At 33.0% G+C, this 15,889-nt stretch overlaps 3 pseudogenes across 1 annotated transcript in view; 1 reads left to right on the top strand and 2 right to left on the bottom strand.

Moving 5' to 3' along the window:
- LOC149060001 (uncharacterized) overlaps nucleotides 1–5,858 on the top strand; it is a 40,817-nt pseudogene extending 34,959 nt beyond the window's left edge. The window contains exons 11-14 of the transcript XR_016189959.1: nucleotides 3,985–4,090; nucleotides 5,240–5,302; nucleotides 5,393–5,575; nucleotides 5,656–5,858. The product of XR_016189959.1 is annotated as an uncharacterized LOC149060001 (transcript). The remainder of the gene's footprint in view (nucleotides 1–3,984; nucleotides 4,091–5,239; nucleotides 5,303–5,392; nucleotides 5,576–5,655) is intronic.
- Nucleotides 1–7,747, bottom strand: part of LOC149060000 (uncharacterized) — a 57,127-nt pseudogene extending 49,380 nt beyond the window's left edge.
- Nucleotides 1,197–1,935, bottom strand: LOC149060002 (52 kDa repressor of the inhibitor of the protein kinase-like; annotated as a pseudogene).
- Nucleotides 7,748–15,889: the final 8,142 nt, after the last annotated feature.

Raw genomic sequence — 15,889 nt, 5'->3', positions numbered from 1 at the left:
CCTATAACTATTATAGAAGATGGCCATTGGCCATAGATGACATTAGACAAAGAAAACGACAGCGCGGTGGCTCAAACTCGCTTGCGCTTTATCTACTGTGGGCTGTGGCGGCGTCGGACGTAGTATTATTAAAACGAAAACGGTTATCGCTAATTCGCCAACGATAGTAGATTAGGTATCTACTATTTACTAGGCAACTACCATTCTCGCGTTTCGTGGAACTGTGGAAGTTCTGTACAAGAACTTTTCAACATTTAAGTATTTTTGAAGTAACACACCGTCTTGCCCTCAGAAATATTGTTACGAACCCCTGAATCAGATTATTATAAATATGAATAATATTACAATATAATATTATTCTACATGATATTTTTAAGACCATCAGGAATAGTGTGTTGTACGACGGCGAGACCGTGGAATCCGCTGACATAGGATTTTGATTGTGACACGGAGCGTCGTCGCATAATACACTATACGGGAGGCCAGTCAGTCTTATAATTACGTCTGAACCGATACATTGTTATTAGCCGTAGTAACTAATAAAATATAATTTTTATTTAATTATTTTGCGTACGTTATTTTATTTTGTTGTGTAAAATCATAACAATATTGTCAAAATTCAATTTTATTATAGGTATTTTTATTCTAGAACCAAAATTGAGCGAGTTATACTAATCAGGCTGCGTAAACGCGTTTTGTCTATGCGTCGTAGGTACGTGTGTTAAGACGGATGAAGACAACAAATATTATGAGGGTGCAACTATCGTCTTAAACACCACGGTTTTTGTATTCTTCAAAATACATTTAGTATTATTATTTATTATTTTATATTAGAGTGGCTATATTCATACGGCGGTTGAAATTCGTCGCGTTTGTAAACGTGACGAAAAACGTAGTTGCCAAAACGTTATTTATTGACGTATACGTCATTGGAGCTATATTTTATTATTAATACGCAAGTCGTAATTTTTCCATTTTTTTTTTAAATACCTATAGCAGTGGTGGACCCAGGAATTTGTTTTTTTGGGGGTGGGGGGCAATATTTTTTTTACATCAGTACATATTTTTATAAAAACACTTATATTATAGCGTATAGTGGTATTAAAAATATAATATTAATTATAATGTATTATATAAGTGTATTAAAATTAAAAATATTTGTAAATACAAAAATATATAATTATTAAAGTAGTGTTTTATAAACGATATTGTAAACGTCACGAATGTTATTGTTTTGCAAACAAATCTATATTACTTCTTCTGGTTTTATATCAATTTGATGATGCATATTTAATAATAATAACCCATTCAAACGATTTTCTCCCATTGTCGTTCTCAAATACTATTTGATTCTTTTTAAGCTAGAAAAAGATCCCTCACTTGTTGATGTCGTTACAGGCAGGCGCGGATTCAGGGGGAGCTATGGGTGCTCGGGTACCCCCTGTCATCTAGCCACCAACAAAATAAATTTATATTATAAATTATATAAGTTGTTATTTTTCAAAATAAAAATAATAATAATAATTAGCACCCCCTGTTAATTTTTTCTGGATCCGCGCCTGGTTACAGGTAATACCTACAGCAAGAATTAGTATTAGTTGCCGTATGTTTGGGAAATATCCACCTTCAGTCCCTTTAAATGCTTCCATAGCCGTGCTGATTTTTGATTTTTTTTTTTTCTGGTTGTTTAGCCCAATGTAACTGCCATATTATCATGATTTCAGCTATAAAAATGCAATAGAAATTATTTAGTTAACATAATAGGTAGATATATTTATTATTTTACCTTTTAATTCGTTAAGTGTTAAATACTGGTAAATCTGATTCATTGAAAGATGCACCTTTTAAAATGTCCTCTTCAGATTGAGCATTTAAGTAACTTGGAATAAGTTGTTGTATTTTAAACACTATATTATTTTGATTGTCAAAAAACATAGTTTGAATAGACGTTATAAAATTATCTAAAACTGTGAAATAAACTGTAATTTTAAAATATTCTTCAGTACTTTAGGTAGTTAAATTTGATCGGCGAGCTTGTCGCTTTTACATATCCGCGTGGAATTTTAACATCAATATTTAATACATACCTGCTTTAGATACAGCTCGATTAAAAATATCAGTAAATTTTGTATCTTCTCTGTTATTTTTAAGAGCAATCAACACAATATTTATCATTTCAATACATTTTGTAATCTAAATCTGGATTTTGTGGCTGACGTGATATTGGCAAAGTTATTGACAGTATTTCGACCGCTACTTCCAAAGACAAAATAAATTCAGAATTAAATACTGATTGAAGAAGTCCATTGCATTTTGAAAGTATATTTCGCCATCTGTATTACTTATTATATCTTCCAATATTACAATAGGCAAAAGCATATCCGAAAATCTAAGAACCGCCTCATGAGATTCAACACATTGCGTTTCGCATATAGTTTTATTAAAATAAACAGATTTTGATGTCGGTAAATGTTCAGTGATTACTTTTACAGTTATATTCTTACACATATTATGGGCCATGGGGGGCCCAGGCCCCTCTGGCCCCCTCCTTAAATCAATCACTGACCTATAGGGCATAGGCAATAACAAACAACGAAAACGCGACGGAACAGTGAACACGCCACGTGCGTATATATATAGTAGTCCAGCCATTTATATATAATAGTTGGCTGGTTATACTACGCTTATAGTTAAACTGCGCAAACAAACTAGGGATGGGAAATATGAATCAATTGAATTTTTGTTATCACTATAGTATATCACTATGACACTATCTATAGCTAGATGACGCTGCTTTTGACATTGTAACGTTTTTTCTCTCCCTTGTGACCCCTAATTGATATTGATTGATATATAAAGGTTTTTCGTACTCATATTAATATCAGTGCGAATACTCCCTAGTCCCTCTTGATGGATCTTGGGCATACAATGGAAAGAATTGTAGTACTATATTATATGTTGCTACATCAATCACATCGGAACTTCATGTGCACTTCAATGGACAGTATCCATGGACAGTGAACATAGGGAGGATTCGCCTTAATTTTTAAATTTTTTTAATATTTCATATAAGTTATATAATGCCAAAGCTGGGAAAGTTACTCATTTTTTTTAACTAGTTAAAGTTAGTTACGTATTAGTATAAAAACTAACTAAGTTATAATATAAGTTAGTTTCTGTTATCTAGTGTATCTTATAGGTTTTTGTTTTAAATTTTAGTGTGTTATGGCCTTATGAACATTTTAAAATGTACAATCAGAATTTTAAAAATGCTCATAACTCATTAAAAAAAATTCAAATAAATGGTGAGACGTTTGGATAGCTAGGTACCTACTTTATTGATATTATTAAATAGTTATAATTTATAACTACTATATACATAATATAGCTAATTATAAAACTTATATAAAAATTAACTTAATAATTATAATAATACGATATGATAACGATAACAAAATATAGTATAAATATTATCTTTTAATATTTTCAAAACATTGGATGAAAATTGAAGTATAATAATTAATATGTAATAGTTTGAAAATGTTGTGACCATATTTGGGTTTAAATATTTGGAGAACAAATATTTTCAAAATATCGAATAGAACATTTATATATAATATTTGATATGTAATAGTTTGAAAATGTTGTGACCATATTTGGGTTTAAATATTTAGAGATCAAATATTTTCAAAATATAAGATGGAAAATTGATACACAATATTTGATATGTAATTGTTTGAAAATGTTGTGACCATATTTGGGTTTAAATATTTGGAGAACAAATATTTTCAAAATATCGAATAGAAAATTGATACATAATATTTGATATGTAATAGTTTGAAAATGTTGTGACCATATTTAGGTTTAAATATTTGGAGAACAAATATTTTCAAAATAACTGTATAATATTCTTAAATAAATATTTGAGGTACAACCTAATTCAAATATTGTGAAAATATTAATGTTTTCAAATTGCTGTGTGGGATGCAAGTAGTTGGTCCAGTGCCAAATAATAGGATTCCACGACGTAGAGGAAGACCAATTGGACGTATACAGGCCAGAGGCCGAGAAGTAAATAATCCACCAATAGGTAATTCTAAAAAAAAAAATGTTAGTTAAGTATTTCATAAAGAAGAAAGTATTTTAATTTTATTTATTAGTAGAGGAAGTTGATCCAGTGTATGAAGATTACAGACAAACCGGAAATGGTGATGTAGCTAACAATCAATTGTTAGGCTACACACGAATTGCGTCCCGAAATAAAAAATTTGATAAGCGGGTACACGAATTGCGTCCGGCATTATCTAATCTACTGCATGAATTGCGTCCGGTTTTGTTTAAACGATTGCTTATAAATTATTATAATTAAATATTTTTTTGGTCTCCCATTTTTAAAACCAGATGAAGTGGAGGATTGTTTTACTGACGATATTGTATCCATTTTACCCGAAAATGAAAAAGTACAGCAATTTTCCGATTATATATTAAATACATACATAAAGCCTGATTCTGATTTCCCGTCTTCTGTATGGGCAATGTACTCATGTTCTATAATTAGTTGTGAAGCCTTCCACTCCAAGTTTAACAGTATGCTTTACTCAGCACACCCGAATATATTTCAATTTATAGATGTTTTAAAAAATGTACAAAAAGAAACTTATATTAAACAACAAAATATTCATGTAATTAAAAACAGACGAATGATGGTATGTGAAAAAGAAAATTCACTAAGACAAAATATGGCAAAATATGAAAGTGGCCAATTAACCCGCCTTGATTATATTAAGAAAGTAACATTCAAGTTTTTACCAATTTTTTAATTTTTTAATTATAATTTTTATATATATATATATATATATATATATATATTTTTTAAACTATTATATTATTATTATTATATTATTAACCTACACATTTTATTTTACTTACATATAATTGCATAACAATGATAAAAAACAATATTTTTAACCTACCGATAGTCGTAATTTGATATCGACAGTCCTTAGTCTGTATGAAATGAGAAGGAAAATAATTTTTTTACGTTGGGACGCAATTCGGGTAGTTGTTAAATATGGTTGGGACGCAATTCGTGTAGTCGTTAAATATCTTTGGGACGCAATTCATGCGGAAAAGGGAATTTGGGACGCAATTCATGTGCAGCGAATTGTTATTAACAAATGGTAATTATATAATATATAATTAACATATAAAAAATAAATATTCTATTCAATTTTTACAGAAGTACCAGCTTTATTCATGGTTAACACTTCAACAGTTCAAGTTGCTGTACCACAAATTGGAGGTATCGATAATAAATCATTTAATTAGCTACAACAACTTTTTCAATTATTAATTTGTATAGTAAAAATCTACTTTTATGTTTATTGTGTAGATGAAGACCTAGACAGATGTTTTGTTTGTCTGGAAAATCATGATGAGGTTGGCACGGAAAACATTTTTCTACCATGTGGCCATGGATGGTGCTGTGACGGATGTGCAGAACGGATACAGCGTTGTCCTGTTTGTAAGGTTCCTTTCCCAAGAACACAGCCGATTCATATTGTACATGCTACTGGTAAATATTAAATTATTAAACATAAATCAGTATTTAAATAACATCTTATTTGGTTTATTAAATTACAGGTGGGTGGATAGAAAACCATAATTTTACGGATCCAACTGGAAGTCAATGTTTAGGGTGTTTACGCTACATGAGGGATGTACCCAATAGATCACAGTACATATATTTATATTGTGGTCATGGATGGCTTTGCGTGGATTGTGCCATACCTCCACCACTCAATTGTGAAATATGTAGAGAAGAAATAGATGGCGTAATCCAAATGTTTATTGTATAACTAAGTTATTGAATTATAAATTGAATTTCCCTTAATTAAATAGTGTTTTGTAAAATATGTACGAATCTTATTGTTGTGAGTTCTGTCTTTGTTAGCATATTATACAATTTAAGATAAGGCTTAGGGTCTAACAGATATAGTGTTAAGTGAATTATCATAATTTAGTACCTAGTAAATATTATTTAAAATTAAAAAAAAATAAAAATACAACATAAGGCACCTATCCAATGTTCAAAAGAAAAAAATAATAATTTTAGTTGGATACAAAATTGAAAACTATAAATTGCTCATACTTCATAGGTAGGGATTGTATTTGTACATATTGTTAAATATTATATTTAACCAGGCCAGAATAGTACAACTATAGATTTTATAATTTATAATATCAATGGTGCAAAAATTGATTATTAAACCATTTTTATGTTTTTTAATATGATTAATTTATTATACTAATTCAAAATGTATAGTTTTTTACTATACCTATTTATTAATACATTTTTAAGTATTGACCAAAAAACACAAACATTATTCATTGAAGATAAATTAATAATTATAATTAACTATTGGCTATATTTGGCTATTACATGATTTTTTTACCGTAATTGAGAAATTCCATATAAATACGTATATTATAAATTTTCAAATAGCATTCCAAATTACCTAAATTAAATTAAAACGACTCAAGATGTCACGAGAAAAGTCATTATACATTTATTAACATAAATTTACATAATATTAAATATTATTATTGTTATCATTTATTATTATATTCTGTGATAATAACTAACATCGTAGCAGTGGTTCACGTACAATCTAATATCGTTGTAGTTGATATTCGTAACAATAGATATTCGAGATAGTTGTATTCGTAGTATTAATAATGAAATATCGGAGTAGTATAATGTCGTGGCAGTAGTAATACGTAGCAACTGTGTCACCCCGTGTCCATGTACATTAAAGAAATATTATTCTTGTAATGTTTTTTCATGACATTATAATGGAAGTCGTACATTAGAGTTTTTGAAATATCTAATATAGCCATCCCGCATGCAATAGGTTTGTCAAATGTTATTTCTATGTTCTTCAGGTGTACAGCACACAAATTTTCACTATATATTGTGACGTCCTTAAACGTAGGTTTGTTAACAAGTTTTTGCATCCTCAAGGCGTCAGTGACGAGTTCAATTTTTTTGCGATTGCGTTTAGATTCCATCGTTTTTCCAAATATCTGTAAAAAAAAAAAAAAATAAATAAATAAATAAATAAATCATTACATATTAATAATAATAGTAATAATAATAATTAGTTCTATCTTAACTTACGGCATTATTCATATACTTAAAAAAATTTTCCTCGAATTTATTTTTTTCATTTTTTCTCATTTCTGTGTTCTTATCTATATACGGTGCAAGCCAAGCAGTTTGATTAAATTGTACGACTCTGTGTACCTTATCCACTACTAGTCCCGCCGAAATTGACTGTTTGAGTGCCATATAATGAACAACATAATGTTTCTTGACGTGGAACGTCGCAAATAATTTTGTAACATTGCTACCATCAGGTTTTGTTCTTTCCGGTAAATAAGGTAAATCATTGTGCTCATCGTGCAAAGTATCGGGATATGACACATCAACATCGTAGATCAAACCCATATTTGAATTTTCATCCAGTTGTTCTAACAATGATAACGCCGAATTAATGTCGCCTTCATACCATTTAAAATTATTTAAAGGTAATTTCCGTCCGTCCGTCCGTCTGTCAAGAGCGTTTTTCTCAGGAACGCGTGGAGGTATCAAACTGAAATTTGTATATGATACTCAGGTCTACTGTCCCTGGAAGCTGTAGAAAAATCAACCTTCTAAGCCAACGCAATCAAAAGATACAGCCATTTAGGCCGCAAATTTCCGCAAATTTTCGAAACTCGCACGGGAATCAAAACCTACAGGGTACTTCCCGTGAACTTAGAATCTTGAAATTTCGTACGAAGTCACGTCATATAGTACAGATATAGGAAAAATTACGAAAACCGTAAATTTTTAGTTTCATCATATAAAAAAAAAATATTTTTGAAAAATATTTTTGACAATTTTGAAAATTTCAAGTTACTACTCCTTATCTCATGAACGCGTTGAGGTATTAAATTAAAATTCATATTAAATACTTAAGTCTATAATACCTTTAAACTGTAACAAAATCAAACTTTTATGTCAACGCAATCGAAAGAAATAATAACAATTTAAGCCGCATATCGTCCGTCCGTCTGTCAAATTTTCGAAACTCGCACGGGAATCAAAACCTACAGGGTACTTCCTGTGAACTTAGAATCTTGAAGTTTCGTACGAAGTCACGTCTTATAGTACAGATATAGGAAAAATTACGAAAACCGTAAATTTTTAGTTTCATCATATAAAAAAAAAATATTTTTGAAAAATATTTTTGACAATTTTGAAAATTTCAAAGTTACTACTCCTTATCTCATGAACGCGATGAGGTATTAAATTAAAATTCATACTAAATACTTAAGTCTATAATACCTTTAAACTGTAACAAAATCAAACTTTTATGTCAACGCAATCGAAAGAAATAATAACAATTTAAGCCGCATATTTTCAAACTCGCGACTACTTGCGAGGGAATTAAAACCTTCTCTGTAAACGATATTTGATGTTTATTGAAAAAATACAGCCGTGAAATCGTATCCAAGGATACTTCCAATTCTATTTAGCCAGCCTATACCTATAATAATAAGTAAATAATAAGTAATAATAAGTAAAACACCTTGTCCTTGTGTATGCGTAAATGCGTAGTATATTTTACGACTTCATTTTATTTCAATACACTTCGATACTTATAAAAAACCGTACATAAACTTTGTATGTGTACGTATACGAAGACGCTTATATTATTCAAAAATAATAAGTAAAACACCTTGTGTATGCGTAAACGTTTAAGACATATCACAACTTTACAGCATGTGCCGAATACTACAATAATAAATAAAACACTTGACTAATAAGTTTACGTATTTATTTACTATATATAATTTAACTTGGGAAAGCCTGTGTGCGTCGTCGATTATTGCGGCAAGCGTTATAATAGAATCATAAATGACACATGCGACCGTGTTATTTTAAAATCGAAATTAATAATATAATGTGTTACCGATAAGGTTTTGAGTATCCGAGACATATCTATATAATATCTGCTCGTCGTTCGGTTTATTTTCGGTCTGGTCGGCGGCGCGGCGGTGCACGGTGTCGGCAACGATGCGCGGTGTCGGCGGCGGTGACACGGAAGGGGAAATTTAGGCGGCTACGGTATGGCCGTGGAGCGAGCAACAGCCGTGCGTCATTCGCACGAGCGCCCAGATGCTGTTCGCACGTTTACCGAAATAAATAAAACTCCAAAACTTTACAAAAATATAATAATTATATTATTATATTATTATTATACTACTATATTATTAATATATATATATTATATTATATATTATTATTATTATATAGCCATAATATAGCCATAATTATTATGGCTATAGTTGCGTTAATTGTCAACGAAAATATTATTTTACATAATATAATACCTATGCCTCCCGATGGAAGTTGTTTATTTCATGCAATAGCGTACTCTATATACAATACCATTAATAATGAACAAACACAATTACTTAGATCTACAATAGTTAATTATATTTATAATAACTGGGACGAGTTTAATTTGTATACAAGCGATGCCCAGGGAGATCCGTTCTCTTCACGACATGAGTACAAAGCTACGATGCTTCAATCCTTTAGTTATGGCGGTACTGCTGAGGTAAAGGCAGCAGGAGTTTTGTATCCAGTGAGGTTCGAAGTTTATGAACGTAATACGGGTATTCTGAGGGGTGTATTTGGCAGAGAAGGATATGCAATAAAGCGTTTACTTCTTTCAGGCAATTTATCATCCGGTCATTATGATTTTTGTTCGCCAATAGGGTCCGAAGAATTACCTAATAATACATACGATAATATGAAGGCAAACTTGGTAAAAAAAACACAGAATGCAAAGGTTGGTCGTCCAAAACGTAATAAAGGTGGTCGTCCTAAAAAGTCTGAAAAGTCCCGCTCAGAACAAGTACTTGAAGCTAAACAGAAATACAAGCAAACTCATCCTAAAATTAATAGGTCAGCTATAGTGGATCATATTATTGCGACGGACCTCGAGGAATTTCAAGGTCAACATCTTCAAGTCAATAACGAACTCGCAATCCCTGCTACTTCAGTGTACTCCATGGCATATACATCTGAGTCACCCACGCCACAATCCATATCGTATACTCCTAAACACGCTGCGTCTTCACTAGCTCCTGAGTCTGGTGATACACTTACTCAAAAAATTCTTTCTGTTCCTCGGAATCGAAAATCGTCAGAAGACCTTAAAAAATATAATAAAGAGAAAAAACGTGTATGGAGAAACAAAGAAGACGTTACAATTAAGGAGAGAATAAGAAACAGACTGTCAAAGAGATTACAAAGGTCACAAGAATTAAAAAGGAAACGTGACAATGTACGTATTCGTAACTCAGCTGCTCATCGTGTGTTACGAAAGGACCCTGTATACAGGGAAAACGAGCAAGCTCGTAACACGGCTGCTCATCGTGTGTTACGAGAGGACCCTGTATACAGAGAAAACGAGCAAGCTCATAACACGGCTGCTCATCGTGTGTTACGAGAGGACCCTGTATACAGGGATAAAGAGCAAACTCGTAATACAATTGAACATCAATTAAATAGGCAGGAATCAGATTACGTTGAACGTGAGAAAGAGACGTGTAATTTTAGGAAAAATACTCATGTACGTGATTGGATGGCCGTACGTCAAAAATTTTTTGATAATATTACAGATGGTCACACGAATATCTGTTCCTGTTGCGGTCGTTTGTGGCACAAAAATTCGCTTAGAATCATGAGAAAAGATCAGTTGCATAAGACATTTTCAGATCAAAACCTAAATGATTTATTTCTAATCAATACATCTGGTGACTACGGTTCATTTTGTTATACGTGTCAAAAATATCTAAAAGATGGCAAAATACCACGGCTTGCCATGTATAATGGTTTAACTTATCCTGTAATTCCAGATGTTCTGCAACGTCTTACTCCACTTGAGGAACGCATTGTATCACCACGACATATATTCCTTAAAATAGTTAGGCGAGGTCAAGGTCTCGGTTTCCAACATGGATTGGTAGGGAATGTAGTGAACGTTCCAGTCGATGTTAACACTATGGTCTCAGCGTTACCAAGGCATGTGTCTGATAGTCATATAATAACACTTGTTTTGAAACGAAAAATGTGCTACAAACACGGTCGTCAAGAGCGTATTCGTCCTGCAATAGTGAGAGAAGCAGCAAAATATTTAGTCCAGACAGACTTATTTAAAGAATTGAAAATTACATATGATGATAACTGGGAATATGACGACGAAGTTGATTATGATGATGATCGTACAGATAACAATGAATGCACATGTGAACTTGAAGAATTAATAGATGAACCAGTAAATCCCGGTAATGCTGAAACTTTACTTGATAATGAGCAGGATGTCGTCATTACAATGGCACCCGGTGAGGGTAAGTACCCACTATCACTACTGTATGACGATTTTCTTGAAGAATTAGCTTTCATTAAGATTCATGGTGGAATTAAACGGCAGTTTAAAATAAAATTGAGTTCCTCTGATATAATGAAATCTGAAATAAGTCGGCATGATAGAAGGGCTATGCGGCCTGATTATTTGTTTACTTTATTAAAGAAACAACAGATGGCCCAAATAGGTGGACAGATAGCTATTTGTCTTCGAAAGAAGACCGTCAACGGCGCTCCTATTTTTGTAAACAACCTTCTTAATGACGACTACTTACAAAACCTCATTCAGCATGATGATGGATTTAGAATTCTTAGTAGTGTGAGAAATTCCCCAGCACACTGGGAAAAAGAAAAGAAAAAATTGTTAGCAATGATTAGGCAGTTCGGTGTCCCTACATTGTTTATGACGATATCCGCAGCTGAAACGCAATGGCCTCATTTAATCAAACAGCTTAAAATCACAGTTGATAAAGAGAAAGTGTCTCTTGGGGAAGCACAAAATATTCCATACGCAGAAAAGGTGCGACTCATTCAGTCCGACCCATTTATATGCGCTACTTTTTTCGAAACACGTTTTAAAGAATTAAAAAGAACATGGCTGTCTCTCGTTGGGCCTTTTGGTGAACGTAAAATCAACCATCAGTACCATCGAATAGAATTCCAAAACAGAGGTTCTCCTCATGCCCATATGATGTTGTGGATAGAAGATGCGCCTATCTTTGTTCCTGGAGATCAATCATCAACTGAAAAGGTTATAACGTTTGTTGACCAAATCATATCCTGCAATAGTGAAGAATTAGATGAATACTTAGTTATGATACAAACTCACAAACACACACATTCATGTCATTCCAAGCCTAGTCGTCCTTGTAGGTTTGGAATACCTTTTTTTCCAATGGATAAGACACGTCTTTTGACGCCTCTGGAAGAAGATAATCCAAGATTAAAAGAATTGAAAGAAGTATCTAAAAAATTAAAGGACGACTTGGTTAATATTCCATCACATTTAACATTTGATGAGTACATAGCATCGACAAAATTAAATATCGAAAAATACCTATGCGCAGTTAGATCAACACTTAAACGACCCAAAATATATCTAAAGAGACGCCCTAAAGACGTCATGGTCAATCCATTTTGCAAAAAAGTATTGGAATTACAACGAGCTAATATGGATTGCCAATTTATACTTGATCCATTTGCCTGTTCCGTTTATATTGTCGATTATATTAACAAAGCTGATCGAGGCATGTCAAATTTACTAAGAGCGGCGGTGGAAGAGGCCAAAACTGGCAATAGTAGCATAAGAGACTCTCTACGCGCTATATCAAAAGTATTTCTGAATTCTTCAGAAATTTCAGCCCAAGAGACAATTTACTGTCTGGCGGGACTTCCTCTGTCACAAGCCTCTGAGAGCGATGTTTACATAAACACAGGACACCCCAATGAACGAGTAGGTATTTTGAAATCTTTAATAGATTTGCAGTCCTTGGATCCATCGTCCACAGACATATTCAAAAACAATTTACTGGATCATTATAAAAATCGGCCACATGATCTAACGTTTGATACAATGAGTTTAGCTTATTTTGCCGCATATTATACTTTTTCAACTAAAATTTTGTGTACACATGAAGATGAAAACACTGACCATGAAGGTATAGGAAATTGGATTGAGCTGTTAAATAGTGATGGATATGTACGAAAAAGAAGAAAAGCCAGGATCATACGTTTCCGAAGATATAATAGAGTTCAAGATCCTGACAATTTCTACAGGGAACAGCTAATGTTATACATAAACTGGAGGGATGAAATTACTGAATTGGTCGATGAAATAAATCTCGAACAGAAATTTATTGAACTTAGTGATGAAATCCGTTCAGAAAGTCTTCAATTTAATCAGTTGGGAGGACCAGATGAATTCGAGGCATTATTGGATGCGATTCGTAATGTAGGTAAAGATGAAGAGGATGAGGATAGTATAGTAAAAGAAAAAGCTCGTCCTTTAGATGATTATGAATTTGAAACACAAGAAGGTGATCCAGATCATTGTCTACAGTTACATGGAAATCAATCGAATTTAGTTGGAAAAACAATTGCCCAACCAGCAGTATTGTGTGAAGATGATATATTGAGTTTAGTTAGGATATTTAATTGTGATCAAAGACATTTTGTATTACATGTAGGACATATTTTCACTCAAGAATCACCAGCACCTTTTTATTATTTTGTTAGTGGTGGCGCTGGCGTAGGGAAAAGTTTGTTAATTAAGGGTTTGTATCAATATTTAATGTTTATGTTCAATAGAGTTCCGGGTATAAATCCTGATGATGCTAGAATTTTACTTTGTGAATATACGGGAAAAGCTGCTTTTGGAATCGGTGGTCAAACTGTACACAGTACGTTTGGACTTCCAGTATCCCAGTGTGGCCAAACAATGCCTGAATTATCAGCAAGCACCGCAAACACCTTAGCATGTAAACTTGCAAAAGTAAGATTAATTATTTTGGATGAAATATCTATGCTGGGGAGTAGAACTCTGAACCAAATTAATAGGAGATTGCAGCAAGTATTTCACACAGATGCGCCATTTGCGGGTATATCTATTATAAGCGTCGGAGATTTCAATCAGTTACCTCCGGTAGGGGACAATTGGGTATTTCAGCCAAACAGTAGTCGAAATCCATTGGCACCCCTCGCTGGCGCTCCGTTGTGGGAACCATTCCGTCTCTTTATGATGACTAAAATAATGCGGCAAAGAGATGATCTGGCATTCGCAGTAGCCTTAAACAATATGGCTGTCGGTCGGATGACTCCTATGGATATAGAGTTAATAAATTCTAGATGTTACAGTATTAATACTTTACCTATTGAGGTACATGGAGCGATACATTTATTTGCAACCAACAATGAAGTCGACAAATACAATAATCAAGTATTATCTCGAATGAACACTGAAGGGTGCTCGGTTAAAGCACTTGATGTGGTTTCTGGAGCACCAAATCCACAAGCTGCTAAAAAAGCCTTGCAATCTGTAAAGGCTCTAGCTACAATGCAAACGTATGGTCTTCCTAAGAACTTGTTTTTACGAGTAGGTGCACGTTATATGGTAACTGTGAATATGGACACTACGGATGGCCTTGTGAATGGCACTACCGGAATATTAAAGGCTATAGATTATGGTCGACACAAGAAAACAAGTGAAAAGCGGCCTTTACGTATTTGGGTTCTGTTCGATAAAAGTACAGGAATAGCTACAAGAAGTAAATGTCAAGTAACTTCTTGGAAACATCGTCAATATCTCAATTCGTATTGGACGCCATTAGATGCTGTCACTTATACTGTGAAACGGTGGAAATCTTCAAATCTTGTAGTGCAACGTACTCAGTTTCCAATAGAACCAGCAGAAGGTATTACAATTCACAAGTCGCAAGGTGCAACCTTAGAAAAAGTTGTGGTTCATATTTCTAAAAATGTTAAAAGATCAATGTTGTATGTAGCTTGTTCTAGAGCAACATCATCGTCTGGACTGTTTTTAGTCGTGAATTCGGGTATATTTAAACCTCCCGCTGAAGTATTAGAATCGAGTGCTGTAAGTATAGAAATGAAAAGACTAGAGCAAAACAAATTGGTACCATATTTCAAATTTTTGCAAACTCCTGAAGATAATGTAGTTCAAATTATTTTTCATAACGTGCAATCATTGCGCAAACATTTGTCGGACGTCATCATAGATCCTATTATCCATTCCTCCCATGCAGCATTGTTTGTTGAAACTTGGGGGTGCTGTAGAGATACTTTCGAACTTGATGGATTTTATGAGGTGTGCAGAGTCGATGGTCCAGCTATATCTAATGCAAATCCAGGTTGGGGATCTATCGCGTATGTACGTCGCAGTCTCAAAGATGCCGTGACAGATGGATCATGTAAAAAATATTATTTAAATAACCCAGGCGCTGCAAACGGCCATTGTGAATGCTTGCATTTTGAAATGTTTAATGTCAGAGTGATAACTGTATATAGGTCACCACAATGTCCAATTAATGTTGCAATAGAATGCATAAATACAGCAATATACGACAACAACCTCAATAGGTATACATCATGTTCTCGTCTGATTGCTGTGGGAGACTTCAATATCGATTTTAGAATGAATCCCCAAAATGGAATTTCCACATTTTTTTCATCCCTAAACATGTTTCCGTTAATAAACACTAGCACTACACGAAGTAGTACAACTATAGATAACGTTTTTTCGAACTTCAATGTTCAATGTGGTACTAATCATACCTTTTTCAGTCACCATTTACAAATCTGGTTCAAATTTAATTCTTAATTAACATTTTTGTACCAGATTTCTAAATAGTGACTAAAAAACTGTAAATAAAAACTTTGATAAAAAAG

This window comes from Diuraphis noxia, unplaced genomic scaffold, assembly GCF_037042655.1.
Source record: "Diuraphis noxia isolate RWA-SAM2 unplaced genomic scaffold, SU_Dnox_SAM2 contig0001, whole genome shotgun sequence".
Taxonomy (NCBI): Eukaryota; Metazoa; Arthropoda; class Insecta; order Hemiptera; family Aphididae; genus Diuraphis; species Diuraphis noxia.
This window is presented reverse-complemented; position numbering and strand designations above follow the sequence as displayed.